Below are 17,067 nucleotides of genomic sequence, written 5' to 3' on the forward strand. Positions count from 1 at the left end.
CATTGAAGAGATGTCACACGATCTCTTTCTCCAAGAGTTGGTTCAGGTTTTTTAGACGCCATGTGGTGATATCACTATGGAAGATTAATTTTCTGTGTCTCAATTTAGAAATTACATTTCTTTTCTAGTTAAAGAATATCTAGATTTGAGTTTTAGTATATATGTACAATAGAATTAACATATTATCTACAATAAGAAATTGTCGAACATAGATATCAACTTACCACTCAAATCAACTCTCATTGCATTATATGTAGTAAACTTTAATTGAAAGAGCCTTCACTTAAAAAAAACGCGCTGAACAACTCATGTTGGAATTGTGGAGATTTTTGTTTGTTTGATAATATAACTAATTGGTACATTGTAATTAAGGAAACATAGAAAATTTCATTGCACTACTAAGCAAAGGACCAGCGTATGCAAATTTACTATACAGTAAAACCTTTGTTACCAAACTCTATTTAGCAAGAACCTCTCAATTGTTATACAAATAGTCTGATCCCAAGTGTGTTCCTATATAGAGGTTTTACTGTAAAGTTTTCTAACTCTATAAATACAAAGCTAAGGTTGGTACAATTAGGCATCATCATTTCTACTCACCTCGTCATTGATATGGAAAATCAGAAAAAGCTCCATTTGTTTGGCATAGCTCTTGTGTTTGCAACCATAGGTAAGGCTGATCACCTGCCTTATGGTATTGACTTCCCCGATGATCCGACTGGCATGTATTGCAATTGTCTGACGATTGCTGAAGCTAGTGATTAACTTGATGAGGGCATCCTGTCCCTAAGACCGAGCTCTGAGCTAAGAGACGAGGATAGCGAGAGTCGGGCTAACCAGCCAGGCACGCAAGGCGTAAAGGACTCCCTTGCCGAAGAATTATCCATGAGATCAATGACGCGGGGTGCATCTCCAAGTACGCGAGGCGTGAAACCAGAGTCCGAAGTGAAGATTGTCCAGGAGGCCGACTACGCGGGGCATACCACCAGGGGCGCCTCGCGTGAAGTCCATCAGCGAGGACCACCAGGATCAGAGGCTCCAATACGCGGGTCGTGAATCCGGAATGCCATGCGTGAAGTGCTCGTCGAAGACTCTCACATCTTAGTGGCTCAGTCACACGGGGCGTACCAAGGTCCACGCGGGGCGTGTCCTGCCAGGAGCATACTTCTCCTCCAAGTTCTACCATTGGGGGGGGGGGACCAATCCTGCCCTTGATTAATTACTGTTTTGCCATCACCCAATATTTATTAGGTTGCCATTAATTCTTACCCTTCCCATCCTAGCCCTTGTCCTATGTTTTGTTAGAAACCCTATTCAATGGCTTTTAGTCTTTCCCCTTTCATTTTGTTGGAGTATATAAGCTCCATTATTTGTAATGAAACCTAACTTTTATGAAATTTATCTCAAGCCTCCATTGGAGCTCAAGGTTCATCCTTGTTTTGGGTTTATTCAACCTTCAAGTTTAGCTTGAAAAGATTGTATTCTTTGTGAGTTTACGATTAAAACTCTCAGTCGATTTCACTCTACATCAGTTGGTATCAGAGCTGAGTCGTTTTCCTTCCGGAGACTTCTTCTCGGAAATGGTTCAACCACGTATCACAAACGAAGCCACCAGATCCATGGAGCAACGAGTTGAGACGCTAGAAGGCAACGTGAAGCATATCATGGAGTCTCTAAGAGCGATAGAATAGAAGCACGACACGAGTACCCGAGATATTTGTCTCATTCTTGAAGAACTCACTATAACAACCCGCAATAATCAAGCTCTCTTACTCGGAGAGCCGCACCGGCTGCAAGAAGAACAAGCCCATCCTCTACTTGACCGACAACTGACACCACCACCAAGGAGAACTTATGCACCCCAAGCCATGGACCCTCGGGTTCAAGAGGTAAGGCAGACTAATCCCGTAATCATTAGAAATGAGGATAGTGATAGTGATGGGGACTTGTTTGATGATTACGATATGCCTAGGATTGCTAGGAATATGGGGATTAGGATGGATGATAATGCTATGCATGATAGACCTAGACATGATGTGCATGTGAATGATGTAGTTGGTCCCACGCATGTGCATGCTGAGAATATGGATATTGTGCATAATGATGTTGTAGGTGGTTATGAGAGGGAGAATGTTGGTTTGAATGACCCGTATGGGGGTCGGGGTAATGAAAGAGGCAGATATCGGGGCGAGCCGGATGTGAGAATGGGGTTTGGAGGCAATTTTGAGAGGGACAACGCCTTCAAATTGAAAGTGGACTTAACCGTCATTCGGGGGAGAACTCGACATAGAGGGTTTTCTTGATTGGTTGTTAGAGGTGGAGCGGTTCTTTGATTATGCGGGAATACCGGAGGATCGGAAAGTCCGTTTGGTAGCTTACCGGTTGAAACGGGGAGCTTCAGTTTGGTGGGATAATGTTAAAGAGGGGAGAAGAAGATGAGGAAGGGAGCCGATTAGATCTTGGCTTAGAATGAAGTCGATGTTGAGAGAGAGATTCCTACCACCCGATTACGAGCAATACATCTACAGCTCTTATCGAAATTGCTCACAAGGTGCAAGGAGTGTGCATGAATACACCTCGGAGTTCTTGCGGCTTTCGGCAAAGGCTAACTTATCGGAAACCGAAAGCCAAAAGACTTCAAGGTATCTTGAAGGATTGAGGTACAACATCCAATATCGGATTGGAACACAGATGGTGATTCGGGTGCAAGACGCCCATAATTTAGCATTGAAGGCTGAGGCACAGTTGAGTTTGAGGGGACGTGAAGGCTATAGGAGAGCCGGGGTTGAGAATACTTATGGTGGGAGAGGAGCTCCCAAGGGTATTGATAAGGGCAAGGGTATTGCAAGTTTGAGCGATCCCAAGGCGCCAAGTGCGGGAAAGGCACCTAGTGGAGATGTGAGGCCTTTTAAGGCGACACAACCCCCTAGGGGCAACAACCCCTATGCGAGACCGGCTCCATTCAAATTCTTCCGATGTAATGAGTTGGGTCACCGCTCAAATGAGTGTCCCAAGAGAAGAAGCGCCAACATGGTTGAGCGGTATGAAGACGATGAGGAATATCATGATGAAGGGGATGTGTGTTGTGAGCCGATTGATGATGACTATGATTGGGAGTATGATGGTGGACAAGCCATACATGTAGTAAGAAGAATTTTGGTCTCAAGTAAGGTGGCGTCGGATCAACGGCATCAATTGTTCCGAACCCGATGTCTAGTGCAAGGGGTGAAGTGCAATGTGATCATTGATAGTGGGAGTCAAGAGAATATTATCAGCGACACGGCAGCCAAAAGTTCGGATATTGAGGCGCACCCTAATCCGTATAGTGTGGGGTGGATCAAGGACGTAGGTGAGATGAAGGTTACCCAAAGGTGTAGGGTACCCCTTGAGATCGGGGAATACCAAGACGAGGTCTATTGTGACATCGTGGAGATGGATGCTTGCCACTTATTGTTGGTGTTGGTCCCGTGTGATTAGTTCCAAGGGGGGGGGGTTAGGAACTAATGTAACTTCTTGGATAATTAATCTTGCTGACTTAATAATTTTAGTGAGTTTATCAACTCAGCTTTGGCCAGCTTGGCCGATCTTAGTGTAAGACAGCTTTAGTCAGATGTTGACTAAGACTGTTTCACTTGCGAGTTGGGAATTGACACTTTTGTGGTTAGCTTCCAACTCAGCACTCTAATTTACTCAGTGTCAGCTTTAAACAGTTTATATGCTGAGTAAATATAACAAACATCACATGCACACACACACACACACACACACACACACACACACATATATATATATATATATATATATATATATATATATATATATATATATTGAGAGAGTTAGAAGTTACTCAGCATGACTTATCCTGGTTCGACCTCTCCGCCTACGTCCAGTCCCCAGACTCCTCCGGGCTTTTAGAATCCAATGCTGAGCTCTTTAAGGGTAGAGCACAAACCGGTTACAAGGAAGTTGAATATGCAAGAGTATCTTCCTCTATTCGTCTACTCAACTCCTACTAAGTGCTACAACCCAGCACCTAGATTTCTCTACCACTGAGTATTTACAACCAAATACTCAGCACAACACTCTCAATTCACGATTGATACAATTTGCTCTTTTTCAGATAAAGAACACTTTAGATGATTACAAAACAATCAATCTAGCATTTACACAGGGATAGAAAGTTGGTGTAAGATTTCTTTCTTATTTTTGAGTGCTTTGAGCTTGTATTTTTCTCTCTTGTATATTCTGTAATTCGGCAATGATCCAAGAGGATTGCTTGTCCTTTTATAGTTTTATTTTGAGGATCAAATGATTTGAATTTGATTTGTACGTTGAATCCAAAACGGCTCTTTTGGGGGACAACCTTCTGGTCAGCTTCAGATGTGCAGGCCAATCTTGTTTTCTGATTTCTTCAGATGTCAGGCTTGTCTTCTTCCTACAGGCTTTGTCTTCTTGCGGCAGTTTGTCTTATAGCAACGACCAGTTGACCCATGCATCTCGGAATTTGGATTTTGCGTAATTCCAAGGCTTCAATTATTGGTGCAGACAGTTGTCGGATTTGTCCTTTAGCTAACGGATCATTCATGCTGTCCTGAAGATAACTCAGCTTCACTTCGCTAGTCATTGTCTTTGATTGTCACCAATTCTCATACTAAGTTCTTTTTCACTCAGCTTCCATGGCCAGCTTCGTTCTGCAGGATCTAGTTCTGAAGCGGACTTCTTTTATGCTGAGTTCCGTTCCACTCAGCTTCTTTGATCAGCTTCATTCTTAAGTTGTTGTTTTGAAGATGGCTTATCTTCTCTTGTGCTGAGTTGCTCTTCACTCAGCTTGTGTTGTGTTCTCATACTGACTTTGTCCTGTCTTAATTTTTATTTCCTTTTGCATTTATATTTATACTCAATATTGAACAAACGGATTAGTACAATTATTGAGCGATTTCCGCAAGTGCACGGTATACGCTTGTAGTAATAAAATATATCGAACCCACAGGGAACGCTTTTTAACAAAAACTTTATTTAATTCGGTTTAATCACATGTTTAGGTTTAATAAAAGAAATACGTTTAGTTGATGGAATAGGTTTTGGTAAATTAGGATTAGATAGAAGGATTATATCGAGTTTAGAGAACAATTCCGTTTTGGAATTTTGATTACAAAACAGATACTTCCGTAATTGGAATAAAATAGATCTTATTTTCATAAAGCAAAGTAAACAACTTTAACTTTGTGAGATTATGGACATGTAACAATATAGCGATTTACTCAATTAAATGGCTTCGAACCATAGAAATCCCCCTGGCGTTGAGATGATTCCTACCTTAATCAAACTAGTGTTTTATTTCTGATAAGCCGCGATCAGCGATCATGTCATCCATAAAAACTAAATTTGTTAAGTGTTCAACAAAGTTCTTATATGAATAAGATGGAATAGAACGTTTTAATAAAAACACCAATTTATCATTTTGAAAATCATTTTGTCAGAACAATATCAAAATAACAAACAGTAAGAATATATTGAATAAATAAGTATATCATTAATGAAATGTGAATTTTCACAAGTTAACAGAGAAGTAGAAACTTGGATAGCATTGCAACGAAAACTTTGAGATCCGGGTCGTCAGTCTTTCTCTCAAACTCCGTAGGTTCGTCAAACCTCATGCGCTTCAGCCGTCAATTCTTCTCGCTGGATCTTCGGAATAGAGACTGGTCTCGTCCACTATCAGAATGAAAACTAAACTAATACTGTGTTTATAACTAATCTAAATACAATTCGTGTACAACACGATTGTTTACAGAAATGAACTCTAACTTTTTGATTCTTTTCTGAATCAGAAACTCAACATAACAACTTTCTTCTCTAATTTCTCTAACTTTTCCAACTTAACCAACTTTGATTTCTGAAATGGATCACTTATTTATAGTTGTTGAAGGGTTGTAAATGACGGGTCGTGTCTGCTGGTGAAGGGTCGCTTTTATCCGAATGAACAGACGCGTTTTTCCGATTTCGAACATGTGTTTTGTGTGCAGGAAGGTTCGCTGTCGGGACTGAGATTCTGAAAATCTCAGTCGCGACAGGGGATATAGGGGCGAGCTTGAAAACTTCATTTTCCCCCGATCTGGCCTCCGCAAGTCGCGATTGAGATTTTGAGAATCTCAGTCGCGACAGAGAGATTTCTCCCTGGCGTTCGACTGCTTTTCATCCTCCTCGAGCGTTCTTCTGACTGATATGCATTCTCGGTACGTTTTTAAGGTTTTTCGTCCATTTTAGCTCCGTTTTAGCTCCGTTTTTGCTCCTATTTGGATTTTACCAAATATTTAGGTACCTTGCATCAAAGAAGTAAATAAAGACGTAAAAGTATTCCAAATGAATATAATTAACTCGATTTCAATGTAAATTTAACGTATTTATATATGATATTTTAGGTATATTTTGGGCTTAACAAACTCCCACACTTAAGCTTTTGCTAGTCCCGAGCAAAATTTCACTGAATTTATTCTTTTAATCAAACTCTTCATAAACAGAACTAGTTAAACCGAAAGATAAACTTTTCACGGTATATTTATACGCAAAGCATCAAACTAGCTAGTGTAAAAGAGACATATTACTCGTCTTGTATTTCAATTTTTATATTGAAGTATTCGGGACGGTGTAAGCACGCATGTTTCCGAATCTTTCGTCTCAAGGCATTTCTAAGCACAAAATTTCCTTTCCCAAACCTAAACTATTACAAATATAGATTTAAGGACTTAGGTTTAATATATTTGCTTAGTTACGCCCAAGATAAGGGTGGTCTCGATCGTAACTTTATACGCATTTTATTTGCTTTCGTGTTCGTTTAAGAGGTACCGACCATGCCATGGGTGGATGCAATCGTTACTTAAAACTTTAAACACGTTTAATTTTTGTTTTAATTTTTAACGTTCATTTCATACCTCGACCGTGATAAGGGTGGTCGCAATCGTGGCCAAAAGTAAACGGTACTTAATGTTCTTCCCTTTCATACCTCGATTGTGATAAGGTTGGTCTCAATCGTGGCCAAAAGTTAAGAATACGACTACTTGATTTAATTAACATGAAAATAAAATTTGGGAAAGAAAAATAGCACATTCATCCTATATTGACTTGAAATTCAACATGTATTATGGCTAAAGTTTCCTTAAAAACTTCAATTGGTTTTTAATGTAAGACGAAAAATAATATCGAGCTAAAAAGCTAAAGATGTTAGTTCGAGTTATTCCTATAAACCTAATTGAAAATTGAAAATAAGATTTATATTTATCATGAATTCATGATATAAAGTAGAGATTTGAAACTAAAGAAATTTTACTTATATACATTTACTCGATACGTTATTTATAAAATCGTATCGGAGATTTGTAAAAATATTTGTAAAAATATAGCCCGTATAGAAATATTATTTCTATTAATAATGATAACCTTAAAATATGCTTAACATTATTTTTAAAATTAAAGTGTTAAAAACATATGAAATATATACTTTAACAAAAATTATATGTTTATGAAAAATTGCTATTAATTTTTGAAAAGTGTTGCACTTTATTAAAAAATGTTGCATTTGTTTTTGAAAAATGTTGCATTTTACTTTACTTAAACTTGAATAACAATATGCATTTATACTTAAATAAATAGCATTCATTCTTATTCGTTGCATTCATTCGTACTTAAAATTAAAATGAATATGAAATACCTCCTCCCACACTTAATTTGGACCATGTCCTCATTGGTGCAAAAAGCGATAAAACACGAAAAATAGTACGAAATAAATCATACGAATTAGAAATGAAAAATATAGTACCATAACATTCAAACATAATAATAAAGAGAATTGTACCAAACATAATTAAAAATATTGTACCAATTTGAATAAGACATAATAATAATAACGAAAATGAGTTAAAGAAGGAAAGGATAAAACCTATCAAGGTGATGGTGGTGGAGAAGGCGTAGTCTCAACTCCTTGGCGTCGGAAGAAAGAGAGCAACCGGCGAAGAGTAGATTTGTGCTCACGACTCAACGTAGTGATCCTTGAACTCATTTCGGCATTGTTGGCAACGACTTCATCTAACCGCAAATTCATGTGATGGTTATGCTCGTTCATTTGTGTCAAAACACGTTGCCATCCAACTTGTTCTTCTTCATTTGGTTCCACACTTGCTTGCTCGGTGGCATTAACATCAACGTTCTTCTCTTCCTCCTCTTCATCAAATTCCTCTTCATCCTCCTCATCTTCATCTTGGGCACCTAAACCTTGAGAACCCGATGCTTCACTACCCATGGTAGCAAAAACACGTCTTGTGCGATCCGCATAAGAGATAAAGGCAGGCGGTCCCATTTTCTTCAATAAATTGGCTCTTTAAAGCGCCGTGAGAGCCAATGAAGGTAAACCAACATGAGACATATTTTGATAATCCGCTAATTCACCTCGAGCGCCCAAAACAATGCCGGTAATTAAATTACCCATAGGCACTTGCTTATTGCGGGACTTGGAAGCTCGAACTAAATTAGTAAATATCATTTAAATACTATCAATTGTCAAACCCTTAAAAATAGCATCAAACACAACCAAATCACGAACTTGCACTTTTGAACTTTCAACCCGACCAAATAAGGAGAATGATAAAAACTTGTGAAAGAAGAATAGACAATCATCCTTAATTAGCTTACTAGATGTATTCTTTGGACTAAAAACATCTAAACCGGTTAAAGTATTCCAAACCGTGTGTGAATCAAAAGGCTTTGGCTTTGAATAAAAATTCCGAGTAGGAAAACCAAACCAACGGTTCATGGCCGCATACCCAACATCATAACGGATTCCATTACTTCGAAAAGAGATAACTCATTTCTTCTTGTCATAGGTTAAAGTAACCAAAAACTCAATAATATGTGTTTTAAGACTAGGAAAACGCATACTAGCAAATCGTTTCCAACCAAGAACGGTAAGAAATTCATCAATACGCTCGGTAAAAGAAAGAGTATTTACCGTGTCGGTGTCAAGAAAAGGCATGTCGACGAACTCTATTAGGACATTAGAGAATCAGCGATATTTGCGTCCTTCGGCTTCCGACGTAATATCGAATGGTGCGTCATATTGAACCCGTAATCTATTTATCTCGGTGGCCTTGGCTTTGTTTGCAACGGTCTTTTGTCTAGGCATATTGATTTGTTTGTGAAATTTGGGTGAAATAGATGAAAATAATATGAAAGAATGAAGGGTAGAATAAAAGATAATGGTGGTGAATTGGGGAAGAAGAAGATGAATAGGGTAAATATTTATGGGGAAGATGAGTGAATCTTATTATTGGGAAGAGAAAAGATGATTGATTGGTGTAAAAAGAGGTGATTTAAATAGGTGTAAGTAATAGGTATTGATTAGGATAGTTGAATAGGTAGTAATTAGAGTAGGAATAGGAAAAGATGGCCAAATTTCGCCCAATCCCGCACCTACATGTCGCAAGTCGCGACTGAGATTTTCAAAATCTCAGTCGCGACAGCAAGTAGGGAAGGGGCGAAATTTTGCCTAAAAAATTCTTCCTTCGTTGTCTCAACTGAGAATTCGAAATCTCAACTGAGATTCTGAAAAATCTGGGTAAAATTGGGACTGTTTTTTATGATTTTAACACTTCTAAACCAATTCCTCTTAAAATTAAGTACCAAAAATGTGAACATTAATCCCTGAAACTGAGATAAACAAAACTGAAACATTAAATTAAAGGAAAACCAAAGGTTGTTCCTTAAAATAAAAGAAATAAACCAAGGAATCAATGCACTTTTATTTATCATTATAAACAATGCCATAATATACATTTATATAGAAACATTATAAAAACATAATTTACAAACAATCACTCATATATATATATTAAAAACAATAAACAGAAACACATAAAATATATATCCCTAACTAGATGACAGACGACGTGCATTGCCCTTGTTAATCTTCGTTTGAACGAAGACTTGCCTCTCTGGTGCAGAAAGGAATGTGGGACCAGAACGGAAAACTCGTTGGACAAGTCCCTCGTTCTCCAAGAACTCGTAGTCTAAAATAGGGAATGGTTCTGTATCAGTCCAAGGAACAGAAATGGTTCCCTTGGCTCCTAAAATTATTCCACACATGATGTTGGCGAAACCAATCTTCCGTTTCTTCGAACGGGAAGCAGCAACTAACCCCTCCATTAGAATCTTCGAGGAGTTCACTGAGTTGCCTTGAAAAATGTCGCCCAACACATAAAGATCAGTATCTTTCACAATATTGCTACTGACTCGACCAAAAAGGCTATGACAGAGGAACTTATGCAGATACAGCATGGAATTAGAATTAATGGATTTTTTAAAGGCAAGACGTGGATTGAATCGCCAAAATCCTGTTAGCATCCTCCATATGTCTCTAGAAGTCATATCCCTTCCAGGATGGTGTTGAGTTGTGTCTCGGGGTGGAAATCCAAACCAATTGTGAAGTTCTGGATATCCAAAAGTGAATACCTCCCCCTCACAACGAAAACTGAGACGAACACGTCTCTTGTTGACGAATCGAACTGTGGAGAAAAATTCCAGAACCCAATTTCCAATAACAGGAAATTTCATAGAAACAAATTTGGACCAACCCAAATTAGTCAGATAGCGATCAATGTCTTCGCTTATCCCGAGTTCCTCGTTCAGAAACTCGTCCAGATACATCATGCCAAAGAACTGAGCATATCTGAATTGCATAAAACGTTTCCCTTCGTCATGGTTATAAATGGGAAACCATGCACCATATCGATCGGAGATATCAACTTTCCCCTTTTTAGAAGAAGTGTGTTTTTGAACGTTTTTCAAAGACTTAGTCATGTCTGTGATAGAAAAGAAAAATGAAGTCTGTAGGATTTGAGAACTTGAGAAAGAAATTTAGAAAGATGAAGTGAAATGGAAGAAGTCTGATCCTACAGGAATATATAAATCCTATAAGTGAAAGGATGTGTCTGTTAGAAAGAAATAGGTGTCAAAGTGATACCTCTTCGATTTAACTGGCAGAAAATTGTAAAGAAAAAGGACTGTAATCCCTTACAGTTATTTCAAATGTAAAAAGACAGAAAATTTCTCAACTGAGATTTTCGGAATCTCAACTGAGATTTCCAAATCCTGGAACATAGAAAATCTCAAATGAGATTTCTGCATGTATAATTTCTCAATAACACTTAACACTTAATGAAAATTTCATAACATGACTAAATTAAAATTTTAATGTGAACAAAACTCATTTGTACTTAATGATAAATATATAAAAATAAAAAATTAAAGTAAATAAATTAAATTAAAAAAAACAAATAAATCAAAAAGAAAAGAATAAATTAAAAAGAAGAAGAATAATAATTATAAATATAAAATAAATAATAAATTAAAAAACTATAAATTAAAAACATGAAAATCAAAGAAATTAATTTTTATAAAATTTATCCACGGATTCAATTTCTTGAATAGGAACTCCGTCGAAATAAATTTTGCAACGATTACCATTGACCTTAAATCGGTCACCATTAGACTTTTCTAGCTCCAATGTTCCGTAATCAAATGTTTGAACAACCAAAAATGGTCCAGCCCATCTAGATTTTAGTTTACCTGGAAATAATTTTAATCTAGAATTAAAAAGTAAGACCTTATCTCCAACATTAAAGTTTTTAATTTTGATTTTGGCATCATGCCACTTTTTAATTTTCTCCTTATAAATGCTCGCATTTTCGTAGGACAAATAGCGTAATTCATCCAACTCGTTTAAGTCAAACAAACGCTTTTTTCCTGCGCTTTGCAAATCATAATTAAGGGTTTTTATAGCCCAATATACTTTATGTTCTAATTCAACCGGCAAATGACAAGCTTTACCATAGACTAATCTATAAGGTGTCATCCCGATAGGCGTTTTAAATGCAGTACGGTATGCCCATAATGCATCGTCACGTTTATGTGCCCAGTCTCTTTTAGAAGACGAAACTGTTTTCTCAAGTATCCATTTGAGTTCTCTATTTGAAATTTCTGCTTGACCATTCGTTTGAGGATGGTACGGTGTAGAGATACGATGGTGTACTCCGTATTTTTTCATAAGTAACTCAAAAGCTCTATTTACGAAATGAGTACCACCGTCGCTTACCATAACCCTAGGAACTCCAAATCGACAGAATATTGAATTTAAAAACTTAACAACTACTTTAGAATCATTTGTCGGGGTTGCAATTGCTTCAACCCACTTTGAAACATAATCTACGGCTACTAATATATAATTTTTGCCAAAAGAAAGAGGAAAAGGACCCATGAAATCAATTCCCCATACGTCGAAGATTTCAACTTCCAATATGTTCGTAAGAGGCATCTCATCTTTCCTTCTTATATTCCCTATTCTTTGACACTTATCACAGCGGATAATAAATGAACGGACATCTTTAAACAGAGTAGGCCAAAAGAATCCGCATTCAAGTATTCTAGCTGCTGTTTTGCTTACGCTATTATGACCTCCGTAAGCGCTAGCATGACATTCTATCATTATAGAGTCATGTTCAAACTCACTAACACATCTCCTAAGTATTCCATCGCCATATGTTTTGAACAAGAATGGATCTTCCTAAAAATATTTCTTAACTTCTGAAAAGAATTTCTTCTTTTGCTGAGAAGTCAATCCATCTGGCACAACATGTGCAGCTAAGTAATTGGCTATATCCGCATACCATAGAGCTATGACACTTTGTACTTGCATGAGATGTTCATCGGGGAAATCATCTCGAATACCTGATGTTTCACCGATGGGACCGTTTTCATCCTCAAGTCTTGATAGATGATCGGCGACCAGGTTTTCAACTCCCTTTTTGTCTTTAATCTCAATGTCAAATTCTTGCAATAATAAAACCCATCTAATAAGATGTGGTTTTGCATCTTTCTTAGCAAATAAATATCGTAAAGCTGCATGATCAGTATAAATGATGACCTTAGATCCTAACAAATAAGATCGGAATTTATCACATGCAAAAACTACTGCTAACATTTCTTTTTCAGTTGTAGTGTAATTTAGTTGTGCACCGGACAATGTGTGACTCGCATAATATATAACATGAAGTTTCTTATCCTTCATTTGACCTAATACACATCCTACAGCTAAGTCACTCGCATCACACATAATTTCGAAAGGTAGATTCCAATCGGGTTTCGATATTATAGGTGTACTGACTAAAGCCGTTTTCAAAGTATTGAAAGCTTGCAAACAATCTTTATTAAAATCAAAAGTTGAATCCTTCATAAGCAAATTAGTAAGTGGTTTGGAGATTACAGAAAAGTTCTTTATAAACCGTCTGTAAAAACCTGCATGACCTAAAAATGATCTTACTCCCTTAACAGTGGTTGGTGGGGGTAATTTTTCTATAACTGAAGTCTTTGCTATGTCCACTTCTAAACCTTTTTCAGAAATCTTATGACCTAAAACTATTCCTTCGTCTACCATGAAATGACATTTTTCCCAATTTAATACTAAATTCGTTTCTTCACATCTAGACAATACTTTATCTAAGTTCTGTAAACATGCATTGAAAGAATCTCCATAAACTGAAAAATCATCCATGAAAACTTCCATTATGTCTTTAATGAAGTCATTAAATATTGCTGTCATACATCGTTGAAAAGTTGCTGCTGCATTACATAGACCAAAAGGCATTCTCCTATATACAAAAGTTCCGTAAGGACATGTGAAGGTTGTTTTGTCTTGGTCATCCGGGTAAATGTAAATTTGAAAGAATCCGGAATAACCGTCTAGAAAACAGTAAAATGCATGACCGACTATCCTTTCGATCATTTGATCAATGAAAGGTAGAGGGAAATGATCTTTCCTGGTTGCTTTGTTTAGGTTCCTATAGTCTATACAAACCCTCCAACCGGTGGTGGTTCGTGTAGGTATCAGTTCACCTTCATCATTTCTTACAACAGTTATGCCTCCTTTTTTAGGTACACAATGGATTGGACTAACCCACTCACTATCCGAGATCGGATAAATGATTCCATTGTCTAAAAGTTTAGTAATCTCATTTTTGACTACTTCTTTCATGTTCGGATTTTAAGTGTCTTTGCCTATCCGCTTTAGGTGGCTTGTCCTCTTCTAAGTGAATTCTATGCATTACTATACTAGGATTAATTCCTTTTAAGTCTGAAATTTGCCATCCCATACTTCCTATCCTATTTCTAACAACATCTTTCAATTTTTCTTCTTGATCGCTTGTTAATTTGTTAGAAATAATTATAGGTAGAGAATCGCCTTCGCCTAAGAAAGCGTACCTCAAATGACTGGGTAACTCTTTAAGTTCTAATTTAGGGGGTGTTACAATTGAAGGCGGAACTGGTCCATCTTCTCGAATCAAAGGCTCTGGGTCCTTATCGTCTAGTTCCTCATCTATTATAGGTTCAATTATTTCTTCACTTTGAATTACATCATTGACACATTCTTCGACTAAATCAAGTTTCATACAAGCGAATTCCTCCATAGGGTATTTCATCGCTTTGTTCATGTTAAACTCGACCTTATCTTCTCCTATCCTTAAAACTACCTTCCCTTCCGACACATCAACTAGAGCGCGTCCCGTGTTCATAAACGGTCTTCCAAAAATTAAAGGGCAATTTACATCATATGCAAAGTCTAAGATAACAAAATCGGTAGGAAAAATAAATTTATCGACTTTGACTAAAACATCTTCAATTATACCATATGGCCTCTTAGTGGTTTGATCCGCTAATTGCAAAACCATATTGGTACGTTTGATATCTTCTTCTAAACCCAACTTATTAAAAATAGACAATGGCATTAAGTTTATACTTGCTCCTAAATCACAAAGACAACTTGGGAATTCAATATCTCCCAACTTACACGGAATAGTAAAACATCCGGGGTCCTTGAGTTTAGTGGGCAAATTACTTGATACTATTGAACTACAGTCTTCAGTTAACGAAATGGATGAAATTCCTTCCCAACTGATTTTCTTTGAAATCAAATCCTTTAAAAACTTACCATAGTTAGGAATTTGTGTGATTGCATCCATAAATGTCAAATTGATGTGCAAATTTTTAAGTTTATCCAAAAACGTTAGAAGTTGTTTATCATAGTCCTTATTTCGGACTTTGTGCGGAAAAGGTGGCTTGGGTACAAAAGTTTTGGTACCTGCGTCAGATGGTGAAATTTTTGTGTTTAAGATATCCTCTTTGGACTTTGGTAAATCATTTCCTGATAATGTTGCATCTTTGGGCATTTCAGGCCCTTGATAATTTTTCCCTGAACGAAGAGTAATAGCCTTCACCTGCTCTTTCGGATTTTCTTCCGTATGGCTGGGAAGACTTCCCTCTTTTCGGGATGGAATTGATTTAGCAAGTTGACCAATTTGAATCTCTAAATTATGGATGCTAGATGAGTGGTTTTTAATAAGCTGATCGAATTTATTTTCGATCCGTTTAAAACCATCGTCGTGATTACTTATTTTTCCACTGATAGCATCTATAAACTTGTCGATTTTAGAAGATAAAGTGCTAATCGTATCTCTTGACTGATTTTGATAATTAGTGGTACGATTTTGATTAGCACTAATATTATTGTTACTGTTATCTTTCCAGTTAAAGTTAGGATGATTCCTTCATCCAGAATTATAAGTATTAGAATAAGGATTATTAGTTTGGTTTTGCCCTTGGACAAAATTTACCTGTTTGATCTCACTCATATTTTCGTAATCCACATCCGTTTGGATTGGATTGCCATTGGTATCTTGCGGTGCCATAAATTGGTCAATTTTGTGCGATAAAGCAGAAAATTGGGCTTGTAGCATTGCGACTGGATCAAGTTCAACTATACCTTTAACTGATGGTGAGGCTGAGGATGATGGTTTTGCCACCGGCATATGTCCACGTTCCGCGGGCCACATACTGCTGTTGATTGCCATTTCCTCCAAAAGTTCTCTCGCTTGGGCTGATGTTTTCTTCATAAATAACCCTCCCGACATAGCATCTAATGAACCCCTAGTTGTAGGATTTAGTCCATTTTAAAATGTTTGCATTAAAAGTTCAGCGGGTAATTGGTGGTGTGGGCATAAATGTTGAAGTTCTTTAAAACGTTCCCAAGTTTCATAAAGAGTCTCATTATCATTTTGAGAAAAAGATGTTAACTCCTTTATGACTCTTGCGGTTTTTGCTAAAGGAAAATATTTAGATAAAAACGCTTGGGCTAATTGTTCCCAAGTGGCAAAAGTTGCGGCTGGCATAGAAGTTAACCATTCTTTGGCTCGATCCTTCAAAGTGAAAGGAAAGAGGCGAAGTTTGATTACTTCCGCAGTCACATCTGGGATTTTAAAAGTGTCACAAATTTCTAGGAAATTTGTTAAGTGGGTGTTAGGATTTTCGTTAGGTAACCCGTAAAATGTTACATTATTTTGCAACATATTAAGCAAAGCTGGCTTAATTTCAAATTGGTTTGCGGTGATTCTGGGTCTAACGATACTATTGGTTACACCGACCACACATGGCCTAGCGTATTCCATAAGTGTTGGTGGGTCTGCCATTTTTTCTGGCTCGGTATATGTTTTTACTGGGGTCTTATTTTTGTTTTTCTTATTTTTCTTGTTCTTCCTAATGGTTTTCTCAATTTCTGGGTCTATAGGGTCTGGTACAATGCCTGAACTTCGAGAACTGCGCATGAACCTGAAATCTTGCACGAAGCGAAACTACCTACAAAACAGAATTTTGAAAAATAAATAAATTAGTAAATGAAAACTATTAAATTATAAAAGTTAAAATAAGTATGTTTAAACCTAGATTCGAAATACAACACGAAAAATTTAAAATTTTGTCAAAAATTTTGGCGTTCCCCGGCAACGGCGCCAAAAACTTGTTGAGCGATTTCCGCAAGTGCACGGTATACGCTTATAGTAATAAAAGATATCGAACCCACAGGGAACGCTTTTTAACAAAAACTTTATTTAATTCGGTTTAATCACATGTTTAGGTTTAATAAAAGAAATACGTTTAGTTGATGGAATAGGTTTTGGTAAATTAGGATTAGAT

At 37.1% G+C, this 17,067-nt stretch overlaps 1 non-coding gene across 1 annotated transcript; it reads left to right on the top strand.

The window, feature by feature from the left end:
- Window positions 1–16,080: 16,080 nt before the first annotated feature.
- LOC136234320 (small nucleolar RNA R71) lies at window positions 16,081–16,187 on the top strand. Its single transcript, XR_010691209.1, has one exon. It is a non-coding gene; the product is annotated as a small nucleolar RNA R71 (small nucleolar RNA).
- Window positions 16,188–17,067: the final 880 nt, after the last annotated feature.

This window comes from Euphorbia lathyris, chromosome 6, assembly GCF_963576675.1.
Source record: "Euphorbia lathyris chromosome 6, ddEupLath1.1, whole genome shotgun sequence".
Classification (NCBI taxonomy): domain Eukaryota; kingdom Viridiplantae; phylum Streptophyta; class Magnoliopsida; order Malpighiales; family Euphorbiaceae; genus Euphorbia; species Euphorbia lathyris.